Consider the following 20,135-nt stretch of genomic DNA (forward strand, 5'->3'; position numbering starts at 1 on the left):
AGATTGAACTTGTTGAAACAATAGACTAATTCTAACGGGAAAATCACTAGTTGTTGACTTGTTGACGTAACCTATAAAGCCTTTCATGGAGAAAAGTGAATGGATGAGAATGAGATATATACACACAAACCAAACTTGTTGCTCTCGTAGACCTACTCTATTTATTTTTAACAAATCGTAGACCTACTCCGGGGGAATATTAGGCTCTATCGAACATACAGGAAATTGGAGATAGCACTTTACTTATGTGTTGGTGGAAAACAATTTCTATAACATACTCAAGCACGTATCTGTAGTAAGGCCATGCATGCACCGATGCACGGCTAGTATTCCTAGTCGGACTCTGATGCAACAATATCTAGGCCCGTATAATTTTCTTTCCCAGAAACCTACGACCTCAGGCCTATAAAAACTCTGGCCCATGTGAAAATTAAAAGCTGGCCCATATGTAATACCATGCAAACTGCAGATCCTGGAGTGGGTGGGATGGAAACGGATGATGGGAGCAACTGATTGCCTGCTGATAGTTGGATATGCTCTGTCTGGAGAAGTTTTGGTCTCATGCTCCTGTTACCTCGAGTTTCTTTTTGCTTGTTTTTTGTTTGAGGTTTTTTACATTGCTCTGTAATAATATATATAAATCCTCTGAACGCCAGCAGTAAATGGCGATCCCCTCTTTCCTGCTACATAAACTCATGTTTTTTCGTTATCGTGATGGTAATGAAAATCGATCCCATGTTGGATCGTTTGGGGAAAAAATGTAACACAATGTAACTCAGCTATTCGTATTCTTTTGGACTGACCCGGGAACAAAAAATAATTGATGTAAAATATGTAGGTAGGAAAAATTGGACACAACAAAAACGTTTCCGTCCACCGTAGGGTTTCGGACCTTTGGTTACTGGACAAAATTTCTCTTCACGTCGTTTACACTACAACAAACAACCGATTGTCAAAATGTGCCCCAAGTGTATTGTGTTGGACACTCGGCGAAGCATCTTTTCTAAACCGAGTGCCATAACAAACACCGGGTAAAGGGTTTAATGCCTACCAAATTAAAGTAGCAGAATTGCTAGTTCTTCCTAAACTGAGAACAAAGCTCATGCTTAGTAGATTCTTGCAACGATCAGATTTATGCACTTGAGATGCAAGTTAGGTTGCAACTTAATATTTCAGTTACAAGTTGGGTTACAACTTAAATTTTTCAGTTGCAAGTAAGGTTGCAACTACGAGAATGACCATGAACCATTAGGTTTACTTTGTGATCCGTATTAATGGTGTGTTGCAACATTGGTTACAACTTAGATTAGAGAACATCATTAGACCGAGAATGAAATTAGTTTTCAGTAGCCTAAGAACTTGTAACACCCTTAAAGTCAACGATTGAGTGTCTGGCGGGCGACAGTCGGCAAGGCATAAAAACTCTGCAAACTAGAGCACCACGTGACCATGCTCACTGCGGTCGATCCCGTATCTAGTTATGAGGAGTGCTCAAGGCAAGGAGAAGACTACTGGCTATGGTGGGATCTAAGCTTCAACCTAGCTCTGACCCTTTTCCCTAGTGGTCGTGGTCCTCCTTTTATAGTTGGAAGGGGAAACCATATATAGTAGCAGACAATATATGGCCATCTGCCCACAGCTGGGGGTGATTACAAAATAACCCTACACCACATGTTTCAAGGAATGGCACGCAGTATACGACAAAGATGCACCAACATATAGTCCCGTCTCTTGGCCTGGCTCTTCGGGCCTTCATGCCTTCCGCTCCCGGGGAAACTTCCTTTCCTGCCAAGTTAGGGCCGCAGGCCCCCCTCCACCGGCCTGGGCGTAGGTACCCTCCAAAAATGGCTAGGATACAATCTTGTCTAAAAAAAACTTTAAACATGGCAGGGAAAATGCTAAGGGGGGTGTAGATACGACACGACTTCAGGTGGTCTTGCCACATCCTCTTTAGGCGCAAAGCGGTCAATACTGACTCATGGCTATGTGTCCCACCTTGGGCCCGTATGGAGGGCATCACTGCTGATGACTCATTCCTATGGAAAGGGGGAAGGGCTCAACTGTGCTCGCGAGAAACACGCCAAGACTCCTTGGCGGTTAGTTGCTCACTCCAACTAACACCCTCAATCCTTCCAAGTTAGCTTGGAAGGGTGTGGGGCACAATGGCCCACACTCAGTGGATCCGAGATACCCTAGTTTTCTCGAGAGACGACACCGAAAGCTAAAACTCATCATTTTATATTCTATATAAAAGATGAATGACCATGTTGACTCTATGCCTACACCTTACACATGAGTAGTCCAATTAGTGACATGGGCAATTGGACGGGCCCAGTAACCTGCCATCATGCCACATATGGGGAAAGTACAAATCAGTGTCACATCATCCAAAAGTTTCTTGTTACTTAGCAAAAAAGAATTTCTTATTTTAGTGAAAAACTAAATGTGTGTTTCATCGAATAATTTTCTAGCACTGAGTGGTGGGTGATACATCTCAAACGTATCTATAATATTTTATGCTCCATGCTTGTTTTACACCAATTCATATATGTTTTGCTTACATTTCGTTGCACTTTTACTTGATTTCCGACACTAACCTATTAACAAGATGCCACAGTGCCAGTTCCCTGTTTTCTGTTGTTTTTGTATTTCGGAAAAATTGTACATGAAATATTCTAGGAATTGGACGAAACAAAAGCCGAAGTCAATATTTTACCGAAACGAAGATGAAGTCCAGAGGGAGTTCGAAGAGGCGCCACAGGGCGGCCAGACCACCCCATGGCGCAGCCTGGGTGTGGCCCGCGCCTAGGGGTGGTGTGGGCCCCCGAGGCACCGCACCGACCTAAATCCTCCGCCCGCTTATACATCTTCTCAGAAAACCCTGGATACATGAGCCTCCATCCACGAAAAGTTCCGTCGCGGACGCCATCGCAGAACCCATCTCGGGGGGTTCTGAAGCTTTTCCCGGCACCCTGCCGAAGGGGGAAATCATCGCCGGAGGAATCTACATCGCCATGCCCACCTCCGAAGTGCTGCGGGAGTAGTTCATCCCTGGACTATGGGTCCATAGCAGTAGCTAGATGGTTGTCTTCTCCAATTTGTGCTTCATGTATAGATCTTGTGAGCTGCCCTACATGATCAAGATCATCCTTATGTAATCCTACATGTTGTGTTTGTTGGGATCAGATGAATATTGTATACTATGTTGAGGTCGATTATATATTCATATCATATGTTATTTTTGATCTTGCATGCTCTCCGTTGCTAGTAGATACTCTGGCCAAGTAGATGCTTGTGACTCCATGATGGGGTATTTATGCTCGATAGTAGGTTCATGCATCTAGTTTTCTAGGAGAGTGACAGTAACTTCTAAGATTGTAAATGTGTTGTTGCTACTATGGAGAAAACAACAATGTTTTATCCAATGGTAATTCTATTATTTACTTTACACACATTGCTTAATGCGATAATCTACTGCTTGCAACTTAATACTAAAAGTGGTTCGGACGATAACCGGAAGGTGGATTATTAGTCATAAACGCAGTTGGATTATGGTCTATGTATTGTGTTGTAATGCCCAATCAAATCTCATAGTAATCATCTTGTCATGTATGGTCGATATTCTGTCAATTGCCCAACTGTAATTTGTTCACCCAGCATGCTATTTACTTTTATGGAGAGACACCTCTAGTGAACTGTGGACCCCGGTCCTTTCCTTTACACTGTAAATTCAACCACTGCAATCCTACTCTGTTTACTTACTGCAATTCATGTTTCCTTTAATTACTGCAAACATCTCTTTCCACTTGATACGTCTAATCCTTTCTGTTCAGCAAACCGGTGAGATTGACAACCTCACTGCAAGTTGGGGCAAAGTACGTTGGTTGTGTTGTGTGCAAGTTCCACGTTGTTGTTGACGCCGGTAGTGCGCCCTGCCACTAGTCAGCTAGCAACACCTTCAGAAGTCACGTCTTTCTCCAACTGGTCGATTAAATCTTGGTTTTGTACTGAGGGAAAACTTGTTGCTGTGCTCATCACACCTTCCTCTTGGGGTTTCCCAACCGCTTCCACAACAACGCTCAGCAAGATTGCCTGGCGCCATCACCGGAGCACGATCCAGATTTTCTGGCGCCATTGCCAGGGAACTGAAGAAAAGTTACACCACAGAGATTTCCAACTCCCACAGCAATCTGCGCTCAGCAAGATTTTCTGGTGCCGTTGCCGGGGAGAAAGAGGATTTCTGCAAGGGGAGTCTCTCATCTCCAATATCTTTACTTTGTTATAGTTTGCTTAGTTTACTTTTTTTTATTTGCTTTATCATATAAAAAACATGAAAAAATTAGTTTCTTTTATAGTTGTTATTTTGTTTCTAGTTCATTATGTTGTTCCCTAAGTACGCTCTGAAGGAGCTATCTGTAGGTAGTGGTTCTATAATTGGGAAAGATAATATGAAAAAATCTTCAATCATGTTAGTAAGCATAAAGATATTGAGGATAAATCCCTGGTAGAACTTGCTCCTAATTATGAAACTATTGTAGCTTGTTTTGTTCAAATGCTGGAGGCTAGATTTGTTAGCCTTAATCCTATTATGCAGCAAAAGTTTCTTAAACTCTATGAAGTTGAGGATGATGAAAAGAAAGACTTTATCCTAGAAACTTTGCCTAGAGAATTTAAGATGTTGTTATAGAAGCTAGGAAAGATTTTGATCGGTTTGAGATGCTAGACTCATGTGTAGATATCTTTGGTACACTTATAAAAATAGACAAAACCAAAGATATGAGAGAAAGTAAAATACCAATACCTTTCAAATTAGTAGCAATGCATGAAGCTTGGGAAAAGAATTTTGATTGGATTGTTCCTGAAAATCCATTTGATGAAAGTAGTGAACCTAAAAGTGCAGAGAAAGGATCTTCTAAAACCCATATTGATAAAATACAATTTTTTGTTGAAAAGACTTCTCGCATTGATCTTAATTCTTCTTCACTCGATAATACTTGATGCTCGCTCTTTTTCTGTGCCTAGCTGAAAGGCGTTAAAGAAAAGCACTCTTGGAAGATAACCCATGTTTATTTACTGTAATTTTCCTTTTTGTTGAGTCTTGGAAGTTATTATCTCTTTAATAACATCTTCTTATTATTTTTATTTTGTTTTTCTACCAAGAATAATCTCTAATAGGAAGAAAGTAGGATTTAGGGGAAGTTGCTGTCCTGAAAACATAATTTGTGCTGTTACCATAAAAATTCATAAAAATAGCCAGAGAGGAATTTTGATCTGTCATGTTTTATGCATATGCCCCAGGTTATTATCTAACTTTCTTTAGTTGACCACTTTTCGAGATGAGCGACATAGGATTTTCTAAAAAAATCGATCTTTACCTGTTATTCTGTTTTAACAGATTTCTGCACTATCTGCATTTGCCTCTTAAATCTCTTTATTTTTGAGTTCTTTTGATCAAAGAGAATTTTGAAAGGTTGCTATAGTAGCTAATTCTTCAATAGATGTTTGATATTTGTTATCACTAAACCCAACTGGATTTGTTTATTTTGATTGTACCAATATTGCTAATAGAGAATTGTGTGAAGTTTTGTATGAAGGAAGTTTCAAGTGTAAGGAGAGAAGAATGATGTGATGAGATAAAAAATAGATAAAAGCTTAATCTTGGGGATTCCCCTGCGCCCTAAGAAATATTCAATAGGTACAAGCGTCAAAGCTTGGGGATGCCCAAGGCATTCCCTCTTCATCAACAAAGTAGCAACTCATCTTTCTATGCGCTATATTTTATATTTTTATTGCTTCATACGCTATGTGTTATTCTTGGAGCGTCTTTATTTTTGTTTTGTTTTGTTTTGTTTGATGTAGCATATGTTGGATCCCGGCACATTTATTTTGTACAAAGACCCGCTTCGTTTTAATTGCATAGAACTCTCTAGTTTTCGCTCTTACTGTTCTGCGAGTGTTCTAGTTTTCTGGTACTGCGTTTAGCTCTTGTTCTTTCACTTGAATTTTGTTCAGAGCTCGTTAGTATTCTTTATTTATTTATGACTAGCTCTCTGGTCTATAATGTATTTCATATCTGAGCGCTATTTCAAATAAGTTGATTGGTGTTGGATACGAGTAGAATATGTCATGACTATAGTGATGCAAAAGGAAGCTTGTCTAGACTGTGGCATAGACTTCGGCATGTCATGTTGGATGTTATTCTTGTTATATGCTTAATATTTATTCTTGTATCATGACTTGTCTCAAATAGCTAAGAGTGCATAATGTGTCATTGAAAGATTCATGTGTTGTTTCTATCATAAAAGCATAATATTGCGGTATTCTCATTTGATATTTTATTGAGTTGACTTGGCGCATGATTATACCATGTTATGACTATAACCAGTCAACTAAAGACTCTATGATCATTTAGTTTTTGACTTGTAATATCACTTTATGCTTTGATTGATAATGTTTTGTTGCTATGCATGATTATGGTCATTATTGCTCTCTTAGTTGGTCGCTCCTAGTCTTTTCCTAGCCTTTGCTTGTGATGAGTATGATCTCTACTCGTGCATCCAACCACCACGAAACAAATTTTGCCAATTGTGTCCACCATATCTACCTAGTAGCATTATTGCTATTCCAAGTAATTCATCATGTTTTTATTTATCTTCCAAATTAAATTTTTGCATGAGAAAATTAGTCAGTAAAGCTCTCACGAACATGATGGCACATTTACTTTCTTGCACCTAATAAACTTGATCATTGTGCATATCTTAGGAGGTTTATATGTTTGCAAATTGTGAGTTGGGAGTTAGTATAACCATGCTTTCATGGGGAACACTTTCGACATTGCACCTATATTTAGTTGATGTCATGTTCTTTTATTTATGGATGCCTAGCGGTGCAAAATAAAATGAAAACTTGTAAGTCCATGGAATTTGTATATGAGTTAGAGAAACGACTGGACCGCTAATCTAAGCCTTGCATCATTCATGGTGGAAATTTACAGCTAAACCATAGTGAGCATTCTATGAAGCGTTTGCAATAAAAAGCTATAGCAATAGTAAATAAAAAAGTTGTTGAGATGCTTGTTGTCTGTTTGTCTTGTCATTTTGGCATGGGATTGCTCCTACAAGAGTACCTCCATATCATCGGGCAAGAGGAACCCCGTTAGCGGTTCTCAATGATACATGTATACTTACAATGACAAGAACTTATTTGGGACCTAAATTGAGTAGCATGAGGTTTAGGTACTCGCATTCAAGCGGCATGAGATTTTCAACTTGTGATTTGCAAGCATATAGCTCACATTAACTTTAACCATTCAAGATGCTTATGATAGGGGCTATGAGAGCTCAAAGCTAATAAGTACCATACTTTTGGAAGGTTTATAAAACTTGTTTATCTTGCTTACTTTGCAAAGAGTCTATCTTTTACTATTATGTTGAGTCTTCATCTTCTACTTTATGCACCAATTAAGAGAGCGTAGTTGTTATTCTTAGTTCAATGTGCATAGTCCCAAAATTATTATTGATTGATTCATGATTGTGAATATTGCTTATTGTCAAATTACTTGTATCTATTCACCCTCTCAACTTTAAAGGTGTCCTAGCATTTATGTTTTGCTATTCCATAAAGGACATGTTGAGTACCACGTTGTTATGTTTAATCTATGCTCATAAACAAACAGTTGCTTTCAATGCACTATTATTCATGATAATTGGTTTGAGTTAGTCTTCATGTTATAACATAGTTGGTAAGTTCTATTGAATTATATCTATCATGCCTATGTTTAGAGTACTTAGATCCCATCTCACAATGCTTTACATGCTTGATCAAGATTGTGTTGGCTTCATGTCACCTCAAAAATTATTTTGTTATCACTTACCTACTCGAGGACAAGCAGGAGTTACGCTTGGGGATACTTGATACGTCTCAAACGTATCTATAATTTTTGATGCTCCATGCTTGTTTTACACCAATTCACTACATGATCAAGATCATCCTTATGTAATCCTACATGTTGTGTTTGCTGGGATCCGATGAATATTGTATACTATGTTGAGATCGATTATATATTCATGTCATATGTTATTTGTGATCTTGCATGCTCTCCGTTGCTAGTAGATACTCTGGCAAAGTTGATGCTTGTGACTCCAAGAGGGGGTATTTATGCTCGATACTAGGTTCATGCTTCTAGTTTTCTGGGAGAGTGATAATAACTTCTAAGATTGTAGATGTGCTGTTGCTACTAGGGAGAAAACAACAATGTTTTATCCAAGGGTAATTCTATTGTTTACTTTACACACATTGCTTAATGCAATAATCTGTTGCTTGCAACTTAATACTGAAAGGGGATCGGACGATAACCGTAAGGTGGATTATTAGTCATAGACGCAGTTGGATTACGGTCTATTTATTATGTTGTAATGCCCAATCAAATCTCATAGTAATCATCTTGTCATGTATGGTCGATATTCTGTCAATTGCGCAGCTGTAATTTGTTGACCCAACATGCTATTTATCTTTATGGAGAGGCACCTCTAGTGAACTGTGGACCCCGGTCCTTTCCTTTATACTGATAAATTCAACCACTGCAATCCTGCTCTGTTTACTTACTGCAATCCATGTTCTCTTTAATTACAGCAAACATCTCTTTCCACTCGATACGTCTAATCCTTTGTGTTCAGCAAACCTGTGAGATTGACAACCTCACTGCAAGTTGGGGCAAAGTACGTTGGTTGTGTTGTGTGCAGGTTCCATGTTGTTGCTGACGTAGGTAGTGCGCTCTGCCACTAGTCAGCTAGCAACACCTTCAGAAATCACGCCTTTCTCCTACTGATCGATTAAACCTTGGTTTCATACTGAGGCAAACCTTGCTATTGTGCTCATCGCACCTTCCTCTTAGGGTTTCCCAACCGTTTCCACAACAACGCTCAACAAGATTTTCTGGCGTCATCACCGTAGCACCATCAGTGGGGACAGTGGATTTTATGTGGCATCACCAGATTTATGCTCGATTCTCTTAGATTTGCCATGCTTTTCTTGCGTTAGCTTATCTGTGTTATGTAGTATAGATGAGTCCATAAACACTTCTTATCATTGAGACGATTTTGCTTGGCTTATTTAGAGAGTTGAGATGAAAGCATTTATCTAATATCAACAATTATGCAGAATATTGTAAAACATATTTGTGAGTTTTAAGAAGATTTTTTCACTCTCAAAATTACGCATATTCATACTAAAAAAAAGGAATTGTACGAGGATTAATGAAGCCTACACTTTAAAGATGTTTCTTTCCTTTTACGGGCCTATTGTTTTATTGGTTTCTTTTAAGCGAATGTTACCAGTGTCGATGGAAGGGTTGATTAATATGAAGGATTACATTTTGAAAGGTTATGCGCGTGGCTTGGCAGGCATCTATCTAAATTTAGAGTGGAAGTTATATGTTTTTTTTGCGAATTCAGAGAGCTTTATTTTTATTGATTACTGATAGCATACAATCACTCGTAAGAGTATTTGTGAGAAAATTTGGGTTATAATTGATCCACACATATCTCCTCCTATCAACACTAGCTTGCTTAGCACATAAGTGGGCAGCCATATTTGCATCACGGCCAACTGAAACAATGCTAAAACTAGAAAAGGCTCTCCTAATCTCCCTAATCTCTTGGCATATGGACATAATTTCTGATCTATCTTCATCAATCCTATTACAGAAATTGACAGCTAGCTAAGAATCACTCTCAATAATTACCCGGTTATAGTTTCTCTCCATGGCCAGTCTTGCACCATCAAGGATAGCCCTTGCCTCCATAATAATAGCACTATCACCCTCCCCATACCAGATAGCTTGTCCTCTAATCAGACTGCCCCAGTGGTCATGAACAACCAAACCGGTGCCCCCAGACATTGTAGCTTCAAGGAAACTAGCATCTGTGTTGATTTTGATCACTCCTTCATCGGGTGCCTTCCAGCGATCTTTTTTGTTTGGGGGTCTCTTCGGATTCCCACTTCCAACCTGAGCCAGGTCGACCGTGGTCTGCATCACCCACCTGACCGAATCTGCAACCGATTGGTCCCCCTCTCCATGCTATTGAGCATTTCACTCCTTCCAGGAAGCCCAACATCCGCATAAGGTCAAGCTGGTGTGCTCTTCCGACAAACAACTACCATCAATTAGGTCCATCGCCCATGATCTTGGGTGTAGTAATGGAATTTTGATGCCCGCCATACTTCTAAGTTCTGACCAGAATATTTTTGCCCATGTACAATCAAAGAGGGCATGCTGGATAGTTTCTTCATGTTCTCCATAAGCTTCACAAAAGGCGAGTTGCTCGATGTGTCTATTTTTTAGTATTCCCCTAACAGGAATAAATCGCTTCATGACTCGCCACCAAAATCATTGCACTTTCGGTGGGACTGACAATCTTCATAGATTTTTCCAACAAGCATTATGATCCTCTCCTGACCCCGAGGGTTGGGAGGCCCGTTGACTTCTTGAAATCAAACGGTATGCGGACTGAATTGAGAAAATTCCATTTTTCTCATGTGACCATGCCCATTCGTCCTCAGCAAATCTACCAAGCGGAATTTGACGGATAGCACGCCTATCTGTCTCTATAAAGTTCACCTCCAATTTTTCCTCGGACCAGCACATTAGTTCTATGTCAATCAGCTCATCGACCATTGTAATTTTTGCCTCTCGCGGCTTACAGATTGGCCGATCATTTATGTAGCCGCTATTCATGGATCATCAAAGGCACGGATCGAAGACCCGTCTCCAACTCGTTTAATCAATCCTTTATTCAAAGCTTCTCTTCCATGAAGAATTGCTCTCCAAACATGTGACGAGTTCCTCTTCTTTCTCGCATCCAGAAAATTTGAGTTCTGAAATCCTTTCATTACTCTAGCACATAAAGAATCAGGTTTAGTCATCGGTCGCCACCCCTGTTTTGCAAGCATGGCTTGATTAAATAAATGGAAGTCCCTAAACCCCATTTCTCCAGCTCGCTTTGGGATCGCTATGTCACTCCATTTTTTCCAATGTATTTTCCTTTTCAGTTCGTCTCCCCCCACCAGTACCTAGCAACGACACTAGTGATCTTCTTGCACGTTTTCTTTGATAAGCGGAAGCAACTCATAGAGTACGTCGGTATTGCTTGGCAGATAGCTTTCACCAAAACATCCCTGGCTGCTCCACTCAGATTCTTTGCCGTATATATATAAGTACTATACTATTTGGGAACTGGCTTCATTTTTGTAAGAATTTTGGACTTATTTCTGAGCTCATGTGGTGCTGACAGCGTTCTTTTGGTGTGTATTTTCGGTACTGTCTTGGAATTTATGGGCTCCTTCTCTTCTCTTGAGTGGTGAGTTTATTTGTGTAACGCCGGGGTGGATGTAGCCGTTTCTATCTTCTGATCTGTGTCAGTTACCCAGAGTTGTAGCATCTCGATGTTCCTTTTGGTTCAGTCAAAGAGTTGCCAAAATCTCCACCGCTTCCAGATAAAAAGTGGCCCCACCGCTTCCGTAGAGTTCTCTAGAGACCAGCCCAGCACAGCTGCTTAGATCCAGACATCCGCTAAATCCCCTTCCCCGCACCTCCACCGGACTTGCCTCCACTTCCACCACGTCGTCGACCCGTGCCGCCTCCCCTGCGCTTGCCGCTGCTATTTTCTGCCTCCTTCCGCGTATTGCCCTCTCCAAGTGGAACCCGTCCAAGCGCGGGACCTTTTTCCGCTCGCTGTCTCCGACCTCGGCACCGGCGAGCTCGCGCCCATGGAGGATGCCGTCGGCGAGCCCGCAGTCATGGAGGGAGTCATCGGTGATATTTCCCGCGACGGATTCCGTATCGACTCGGCCAACGGCAACGCCTTCATGCGCCAGTTCTTTGGTCTTTTATTGTTCGTTGCTCATAAGATTGTGAACTCATTTTTTTTCGATAACAAAGATTGTGAACTCATGCATTCTTCCGTCAGGTTCTGAACCATCACCATGCAATCTCTTGTTTTTATTACATGGCCTATCAACCTGTTTTGGTTCAATGATGTTTTTCTCTAATTTTGCTTCCATTGATTCTGGTTTTCCCGTGCCTTTTTATGTATAGGTCCGTTTATGAATGCGTGCAGTGGTCCCGTCGCCTCCACCGGTTCCGCGTCTGCATCTTCGTCTTGACAATGTTATTGGCTGGTAGATGATCTGGTTCTCTTGCTGCTATGCGTGCAGGGGCGTGAAAGATCTGCAGGTTGTGGAAGTGCTGCTACGCTTGCAAGGCGAGGTACATCACTAGGTCGTGGATAGACTATGGAGTAGGTCTCCACTCTATACGTGCATGAGGCCGCGGTCTCAGCTGTTCAATATTTGCATGTTCTGCCTTCTACTTGGCTTAGTTAAAATTGGCGAGGCGTGCATCAGAAACTAAGAGCTGCAGCCGGTGGGCTTTGCTTTCGATTTTCAGTTATCGGCATTAAACTGACTACTGGTTCCTGTTTTATCTGAATTTGCTAGCTGATGAATTGAGATCAATGGTATGTCTGAAATGTTTCTAGGTATTCTGAATTTTAGTGTTATTGCCTTTCATCCTATAAAGTGCATGTATTATAAATTCACTACTGTACATGTTGCCGGTGAATTTGTCACTGGACAGGAATACACTGGATGGTTAGTTTATGCACATTTTACTGTTACATTTATTCTTCTTGTTTTTAAAAAAAAAATTAATACATGAATGGCTTATTACTGATGCATTTTAAACTGTTGCATTCTTGCAACAGAAATTGACAGGTTTTCTGACAGGATGATTTCAATACACACGTTCCTCAGATTAGGCAGACACGTTTGTGTGCGGTGGTGAGTTAGGACTGTTCGTGGCTTCCCATGTCTTCAGTAAGTAATGGACATGCTATGCATTCTTATTCTTGGGTACCAAAAGTGCCTACCACCAATACAACATCGAGATTTAACTGTATTTTTTTACCGATCTATATCCTGTAATCTATATAGCTTTCCGGAAAAAGCACTGGCAGTGAAATGAATGGACCTCTTCTTATTTTTGTCTGACATCTTCCTATTATGCTTATGCCAAATCATTATGAGCCACAAATTCCAATAGATATAATGATATTTTTTATTTTTAGAAATGTACAGAATAGATTAACTAGACAACATGCAATCAATATCACTAAATTCTGCCCATAGTTATAATTAGACAGCTCAGAAGTTTTCATGTCAATGCAAAGTAAAAACGTTTGTTCCTGATTTGATGTTTGTTCAGTTAACATTCACTTAAGCAATATGTCCATAAAGAAGTAGAATGCCCTTACATACGTTTACACAGGATGCCAATGCATGTGTAGTTGTGTACATGCGTGATGAAGATGATGGTTCTTTGATAAATATTGCAGAATACGACCAAGAGTACGACAAAGAAGATCCAGTATGAGTTCAGTATCATGGCTTTGGCCATTATGATTCCCTACAGATTGCACATCGATCTGCAATGATAAGAATGTATAATATTGGAGTTCGAAATTCAAAAGGTATGGTCAAGGTATTATAGTCTTTGTCTTTCCATATCTATACATTGTTGAGTGATACAGTGAGAGTGAATTTTAAATTTTTAGCCTCAATGTGCATTACAAGCTTTGCAGCATTAGCTATGTCAAGAACCCAGATTCGGATGTCCTTTGTTGAACTAGAATGAATGATAGTGGACAAACCATACTTTAAAAATATTTTTCAAACGTTCCTTTGATCTACTTTGAATGTATCATGATGCCTCTTCGGCTTTTGTTTAACATTACGGGATCTTGGATTGCGTAAACGATGCCATTATGATATATACTCCCTCCGGTCGGATTTAATCGACGCGGAGGGAGGCTTCCGCATGCATCTCATTAGCAGGAGTGTGCGTCAATTAATTGAGTCCCGAGGTAGTAATATTCAGTTCAATATTTCCTTTGGCTGTTAATTTTTAGATACCTACACGGAAATTTGTGTTTGAGTACTTTTTTTTTGGAAAACGATATGATTCGAGCAAAAGCTAACTACAACATATCATATCTCTTTTTTCTCTATACGCATACATCTCTTTCAGAAATGCACATGGATAGGAGAAAGAAGTTAAATCGTATGAGATGATTCTTATTGTTCTATTTTTTGTGGTCTACTGATATATTTTGGATTCTTTTCATTTGTTGTATTTCTTTTAGGTTTGCATAGGAATTGTTCAACTGTTCCTGGACCTTTGCCCTTAATTGATTGGCAGACACGTTTATCTGCTGGTTAGCCTTTGATGGTGATAACCCTTTCTTTATTTACAGTGTTCGTTTCATGCAGACGAAACTAGGTAGCTTACATCTCTCTGTTGTTGCACATTTTGAGCTAAACAGACTTCTTGTCATGTGCTTCTCTATTTCGTCTGATGGATTATTTTATCTGTCACTTCTATACCTTGGCACATCTGTAGTTCTTTGTTAGTTCAAATCTTAAAGTAAGCTTTAGTTAAATAAAATATGTTTCATCTGACCATAAGACATTGATTCTAAACTTTTCTCCTTGCAGTAAATACCAAGATTTCACCTCCAAAGAACAGGTAAGCTAACCTAAAAGAGAGAAGGAAATAAGTATTCAAACTGATGAGGCAGATAATCTGCATCGAGGTATCCATTTTGTCAGCACCTGCCATCGAAAATACCGTGTAAAATGTTATCCTTCTACCTACTGATTTAGCAAGTCTAAAAACTATCAATGTGCCCTCATATCAATCCCTTAAGTATCCATATAATGCTACACATTTTTTAACCACCTACCTATTGCTGTAAAAAGCCTGCACACTACCAATGAACCCTAACATCAAGTAGGTAAGTATCCATGCATAAGCATAATATTTTTGTACTCGGTTTGGTCCCAATGTGCTTAAGTATCCCATTTCATTGATTTTCTGAACCATCAATAACCGAGATAGGATTTTCAGTTGGTTTAGGGTCACATATATCATGCCTCAGTATGTAGAGTTCTCAAATAAATCATGACTAGGAGGTATTCCGCCTTTTGCTATTTTGTTTTTGTTTTGATTCACTATCTTCTGAATCTACTCATTCTGTTCCTTCTTCAGTTGTTTTACGTCCATATGTCTTTTGCTCTTTTTTCTTGAACATACAAAGCAGTTTGTTAGTTTTGGAATTTGTGTATTGTGATTAAAGTAGGGAACACCCTGTATTTTACAGATTTTTTATCTATACAGTTACATATGTGGCATTTTTAAATTTATCAAGGTGTTATGGCATTCATCCTTGAGACCAAGATGCAAAATGCCAAGCAACAGTGTAATATAAAAAGCTCATTGTTTGTCTAAGCTGGCACTTACAGAAAAGGTATTCGTGGTATGTCTTTTGCATACACCAACACACAATGTAATCTGAAATGCTCATCATTCGTTCTCCTATTTCATTTATATCCCTTAAAGAATCATCAGATAAGTGATTACGCGGATTGGTTGTAACTGATTCTGTTCAACCATTTTTCTCCTATGCTACAGGCTAAATGTCTACTGAAAGCAGAATTACAGGGACTGAAACAGGATTCCTTACAGAGGGAGAAAAAAGGTCTACGGCATGTCTCCACAAAGTGACATACATAGAAGCCAAGGAAAGCAACAAAATGAAGGGCTGACAATAAAAATGTATTTAATTAATTCATATATTCAGGAATATATGCACATGTTACCACTCACTATGTTGATTTTGTGATATATCGAAATTGATGTTAGCGAAGATGCTTATTTTTTGTACAGGATCTTATAGCACCTTAAGGCAGTTTATAAATGTATTATATTTATCTATTCGTAACACAAAACTGTTTCTTGCAGTCTGCTCCCCCGCAGCAAAGCGTGAATCGTGAATATTTTTGTTCCCACTTGCAGTTGGTCAGAACGAGGTCCAACTTCTGATAAGCAGTTTTTTTTCAAATTGCTTAAGTTCATGCCCTCCTCCGTGTCATAATCGATTCTGTTTTCTTAATACAAGAAATACGATTCTGTTTTCTTAATACAAGAAATACCGCTTCTAAATATTTCGAGTAATTCAGACAATGAATCCATATGTATGGTGATGTCCCTACAATTTCTATTTCCAGTTTTAGTCTACATTGCCGGTGTTGTCGTACAGAGGAATCCAATATCATGTGAGCTACTTTGTTTTTTTCTCATAGTATCCCGTTTTATAGGATAGATGGTTATGAGAAAGTTGGTGTCTCACGAGGTTGCTGGAACTTAACCACATTTTCTTGCGTTATTCTCGACTCTTGCATGCATGTCTCCTGACAAAAAAAGGGGCAGCACATTCATCGAATTGAGCACTCTCGACAATGCATTTATTGATTTGATCACCGGCAGTCCAAGCAGTAGAGGGAAACAATTCTTCTGAGTACAACATATGCCTACATAAAATTCATGTGGCATATTAAGAAAATTCAGGAAATACAGGTAAGTTTGAGACATATTTCTTCTGAGTACAACACCTGCTTGCAGAAAATTCACGTGGCAGATTAAGAAAATTCAGGAAATACAGGTAAGTTTGAGAAATACGACATGATAATCTCCTTTCAGTACCACTACAAGATGACATCTGAAGGACACTACGGGGGATAAGTAAGTAAGATGTCAGATGTTTTCACGCATTGCTTATCCTCCCTTTTATTTTACACTTTCAGTGTTGTAATTTAACATGGAAGCATCATTTACTATCGACTACCTAACGGCGCGGCGTGCCGCCGCGCCTATCGTTGCTAGTACTATACTTAACCGGTAACCAACTTCTTTTTTCTTACAATTTTGGATTTCTTTTGAGATTAACAGCATGATGACACGTATGCTAATTTCTGGTTCAATCCTGCAGTGATTTTTCGGTGTACACTTCCGGTGATGTGTTGGAATTTATTTGCTTCTTTTCTTCTGTTTCCTGGTCTGCTTCGTTATGGCCTGGGTGGATGTAGCAATTCGTCTCTGGCCCAATGAATTTCACAGCGTGTGTAATTGGGCTTCGTTCAGCGGCTGGTCAAAGCCGTGCTGAGAATCCCCACTACCGAACGATTTGAGCGGTCGCCCCACCTCTCCTTCTCTGTCCCATCCGCTCTCCTCTCCATTGCCGCCGACCCCGTTCTGCCCGCGGCGCCGATGCCCGTGCTAGCCCAGATGGTGCTCCCGTGCGTTTCCCTACGGATTTAAGTGGGGTGGACGTGCGCCTGCTCGCTGGCTGAGCGGTCGGATTGGAGGGGTGGAGAGCTCGGGCGGCGCTACGGGCTCTCTTCGTCATTCACCGGCGGGCATATAGCGGTGCTCCAGATTCCCTCTCCATAGGACGGGGCTTGCTCCTCTCTCTGGTTGCCGTGGTGCCTACCGAGCCAATTATGACATGGCACGCCCTGGCTTGCCGTTCTGAGGAGGAACTCGGCACCCTAATCCCCTTCGCCGGCGGCTGGCGGCGCGGTGGAGCCGCTCGGCCCCCTCCTCTCCGTCCGCGGCAGTTGTGCACATGCGTGCTAGAGGGCTTCATCGGGCTGCACGACGGTGTCAGACGGCCGTGGTGGCCTCTGTCGTCTGTGGTGCTGACGGTGGTAGTGCTGGGCGAGCGCCAACGGCGGAAGGATGCATAGTTGGCCGGCGCGGCCGAGACCGACATATGACGACCATGGGCGGACGGTGGAGTATAGGCCGTGGGGAGCACGACGAGGGGTCGAGTCTACGCCGTGGAGGACCACGATGACGACGACTATATCCACGCGACTCTTACTGCTGTGTAGGTACGTCCGCCTCAACCCCCTCTCTACTCCTGAAAGTTCATGTGTTCTAGGTACGTGTCGCACGAATCCGGTGAAGAGAATGGCTGCCCTTTTCCCCCTTCTCCAACTCTGATTCAATCTTTTCTCTTTGAAGTTTCTGGATTCTCTGAAAGTGACCAGTGTTTTTAACTGTTCAGTATGCTTCAGTTGAATAGATCAAAACGAGGGGCTGGTCATGCGTTTCAGAAGAACACGGATCAAGAACAGGTACATAATGTTACTTCATAATGATGTGTTGTAGCTCCCATATAGGACAGCTTTATAAATTCAAGGTGCTATTTCTGGTTTATTTTGAAAGTACTTTTATGCTCCATGCAAAAAAAGTGCTACCGGATCCTGAATATTGATAGTACTGCCAGAATCTTTTATTTTTAGATGCTGAATTCCGTCCAGCATTTTGGTCTAAAAATATTATTATATTTGTTAGGATGCAGATTGTGCTCCTGGAAAGCCACCTCAATGATCGATGTACTGGAGGAAGCATTGGGTTCTTATCCTGCTCGAGAGACTCTCGAACGAGAGCCACTCATCAAGGTGACATTTTAACTTCATCCATTCATGAACAAGAATACATGAATAGTATATTCATTACTTGAAACTGAAGTTTTTTTTCAGCCCAATCAACCGAACCTCTTGCCACTGCACAGGAAACTATTTCAGCAAGCTCCTACATTGCTATCTTCACGTGGTGCTGCTGTGTTTACTCGCGCGTGCTGTGTGGCCGCTGCTCTCTCTTTTGTGTGTGTGTGCTGCAGCATATAGCTGCACATGGTGCTCCCTCCCTCTAGCACATGTGTTGTTGTTTTGTTCCTCTCTCACACATATGGCTGGTGTTGCTGTTCCTCTCTCTCTGATCTAGAGAAATTTGTGCATGCAAAATTGTTTGATCATGTCTATGAAGCCTAAAAAGTTCATTTGGGCCTTCTATTGCAGTTTATCAATTGTGATCTTGTGTATGTTTTGCTTAGTTCTCGGATTTATAAATGATGTTTGTTCCTATCTTTCTCCATTTAGTATGACACGAACTCTTAAAAAAATATTGGTCTTCTCAGTTGATTATTGCTAGGAAGGGTTTGAAGAAAAACAATGGGCATGTAATGTTTAGGTCTTTTAAAGCGCATGCTATACTTTTGTGTTGTTCGAAAAAAAAATGATAATTAGAAACCATAGATGATTGACTTTACCTTCTATTTATTACAATACTTGCAGCTGCTGTTTGGGGCTTTGGGGACTTGGTGGAGATAGCTAACCGCTTTGCCCTGGATGGATGGATGCTTGGATTTCGATAGCTGGAGATTAAATATTTTCTTATCTACTCTAATGTTCAGGTGAAATTTAGGGTTGTGTAGTTTTTTGTTCATGCCAGCGTTTTTCACGCCGTAGCACCTTGGACAGGGAAGTAGTTGTTTTTTGGTTCCCTGGAGATCTTATGTTTCTTGTGTAAATTGAATTAGTTTGACTGAAATCCACCTTTTTTTTCATGAGAATGACAATGTTTGCTAGACATCTTTCTGCATGTTTATAGACACATGAAAATTTTATAGGGTGAAGTTCTGTAAATGTAGGAATTTTGCAGAACAGAGATTCATGAGCCGTGCCACATTTATCTTGGTGCTTATGTGCTGATGTTAGAAGTTTACTTATAGTATTGCAAAGAGAAATACAATACTGCATTTTTCAAAGGAATGATCATGTAGATATCTATAGCAATGAATTAAGGGTAATCTATTTTTGTACTTTATTCATCAGAGGTGGGAGTCAGTTATGATGGTAACTTAAATCAATTCCTAAGTCCTAGCTATTCCTTCTCTACGAATTTGAGAAGGTTTCTGCATATTGGTGGTGAAAGCCAGGCTGCTGATTTCATCTTGGACATGGAATAGCTCCCAAGGGCAGTCGCCGAAATAGAGGAGGAGATTTAATTTTGAGGTATAGGTTCTGTTGATTTAATTCAATTTTTGCACACAGATTTGAAATCTTGCTTGCTACCATTTTTGACTGTGGCTGCATCAAGTCAAAGACATGTTAGTCTTCACCATTTCGTTAGAGTAGAACAAAAATCTTACCATATCAAGCTATGCTCTGTTTTTATGGTATCCATGCCCCTGAAGAACTAGATCTTGATTAGCAGCAGAGTCTCATTGCCGGGCATGCTGGGAGAATGAAACTTCAATTTATTCATAATGGTTCATTATTAGGCCGTGCAGATCCATTGTTAGGACACCAGCCGCTTGACCAACTTATCTGAATTGCTTCCCGCCTGTACCATGTTTAGTATCACTAATATATCATTGTATTTTAATTCAGTT

At 40.3% G+C, this 20,135-nt stretch overlaps 1 long non-coding RNA gene across 2 annotated transcripts; it reads left to right on the forward strand.

The window, feature by feature from the left end:
• Positions 1-16,918: 16,918 nt before the first annotated feature.
• On the forward strand, positions 16,919-19,024 carry LOC127294382 (uncharacterized). 2 transcript variants are annotated; one of them, XR_011742989.1, is made up of 4 exons: positions 16,919-17,787; positions 17,964-18,033; positions 18,254-18,360; positions 18,442-19,024. It is a non-coding gene; the product is annotated as an uncharacterized lncRNA (long non-coding RNA). The 2 variants fall into 2 exon arrangements; XR_007846596.2 differs by having other exon boundaries at positions 16,931-17,787; positions 18,474-19,024.
• The last annotated feature ends 1,111 nt before the right edge of the window (positions 19,025-20,135 follow it).

Source organism: Lolium perenne, chromosome 4 (genome assembly GCF_019359855.2).
Source record: "Lolium perenne isolate Kyuss_39 chromosome 4, Kyuss_2.0, whole genome shotgun sequence".
Classification (NCBI taxonomy): domain Eukaryota; kingdom Viridiplantae; phylum Streptophyta; class Magnoliopsida; order Poales; family Poaceae; genus Lolium; species Lolium perenne.